We start from the raw sequence: 1,984 nt of genomic DNA, 5'->3' as shown, positions 1-1,984 counted from the left end.
GGTTCTCACAGTTGCGATCTCGCAGGAAAAAAAACATTACGCCGGGAGGTACGTGCTCCGTTATTCAAGGGGGGCGCTTCTTTTGTCGCTTCCTCGCAGCAAACCTCGGGGGACTTTATAGTCTTGGCACGGCTTCGCGCAGTGCGTCACCACCGGGCTCGCTGTGTGCTGGGTACGCGTCTCCTACCTCTGTCCCCGGCGTGATGGCTCCACCGACCATGACGCCGGCAGCCAAACCCCAGGTGTCGGCTGTGCCTCGAGTGACTGCAACGTGTGCAAAGCAGCAGACCCCAGTATCCAAACCCGCGCCAGTACCGACAACACCGGCAACCAACGCAGCAGCATTACCATTCGCCCGTATGATCGCGAGCGTGTGACGTAGTTGTGTGTTTGAGGTCGGATGTATGACAAGCTTCGCAATGGGGCGAGACTAAGTATGATATGATAGTGTAGACAAAAGCTGGTTTTGGCGCAGTGTGGCCGAAGCTAAAGACATCGCGGACGAAAGGAATATAACACCAATCGCAGAGGTGAAAACACACCCAGCGCAGCGCGGCATTTGCCGTCTGCAGCACTGCCAGCGGTTGACGCACCAACGAGCCGCGAGCCCTGTATCGAGGCAGCGAGCCGGGCTAAGCCCTCAACCATGCGATGGTTCGTGCACCAGCACGCACACACAACCACCGAAACGTGTGATGCCCATCGGGTGTCATTGGTTAGAGAGAGCCACAAAGAGAGCCGTTCTCGTCAGTGCCGACTTGCATTTCCGGTGGTCTCTGCTCGATGCACCTTGCTGGGTACGGTAAAGAAGGATCCTTGAAGCATGCAAAGAAAACACTTTTCCAGCCCATTTTCCAGTGGTGACACGTCCCGACGCAACGCACAACAAAGACACGCAATGTCGGCTCGTAGTATTTAACAGAACCAAGCACTCTTCTCATCTGATTTTCACAAAAAGCGCTTTCTTCAGCACTTTTCTGAGATGTGGCAGCAATAAAAATGTGACGGGACTGCACCGATTAATAAAAGTTGCTTTTCCAAGCACCTTGACATGAATTCGGTGAGGACGCACACAGCGATACGCGCGTTTAACACGTCGACTGCGGAGATGTTGTTGACAATGATATTTCACTCGGGTGTATTCAGCTGCTAGCGGCAAGTGACGTTAAATGGGCTCAAGTTTGCTCAACCGATTTCCGACATCATGTCGAGCGGTATAGTTTATCGGCCTGTACTGCTGCGCTTTGTTCACTGTCATTCCTATCATGGCATGCTCAACGATCTTAACCAGCAACAAAGCAAAACCATTTCAAAATACCTACTTCTTTCGAAATTGATCAGGGTGTTTCAAACATCCTTGGGAATTCCAATGGAATCCTCCATTAAAAAGCCCTTGCTCGAATGTACATAGGTAGATCACTGATCCAGTCCGACGGCAGTGTCCACTCAATTGACACAGGCAAAGCGATCATGACTAAAAGAGATAAAAATACTTTTTTACAGATGGAAATCGTCAAATCACAGAGAGGACGTTGTTTTCACAGAGCGCATGGAAAGGTACCCTGTCTTCTCAAATCACATATGGAAATCAATGATGAATTAGAATTTGGAGAAAGAGGACATTAACAAACTTCCCATTTTAATTATTTATATACTATTAATATTACATATTTTGTCAACTTCGTAAATTCCAGGCAGAACTATTAATTCCAGCATCTCTAATCCACACGGGCAACTACAAATACAGAAAATGTATTAGATTAAAAGATTTGTACTGGGTCTCACTATGCTAGCTGTAACGCGCGTATATCTGCCGGCAGAATTGTACTTGCTGCCACTATACTACTGACTACAGGCAGATTGCTACTTGGTGTCAGTATACTAGTCAAAGTGTCCGTCAAAGGTGCCGGCAAATTTGTACTGGGTCTCACTATGCTAGCTGTAACGCGCGTATATCTGCCGGCAGAATTGTACTTGCTGCCAC

This window comes from Phytophthora infestans, genomic scaffold, assembly GCF_000142945.1.
Source record: "Phytophthora infestans T30-4 supercont1.558 genomic scaffold, whole genome shotgun sequence".
NCBI classification, from domain to species: Eukaryota; Oomycota; class Peronosporomycetes; order Peronosporales; family Peronosporaceae; genus Phytophthora; species Phytophthora infestans.
Note: the sequence above shows the minus strand (reverse complement) of the source record.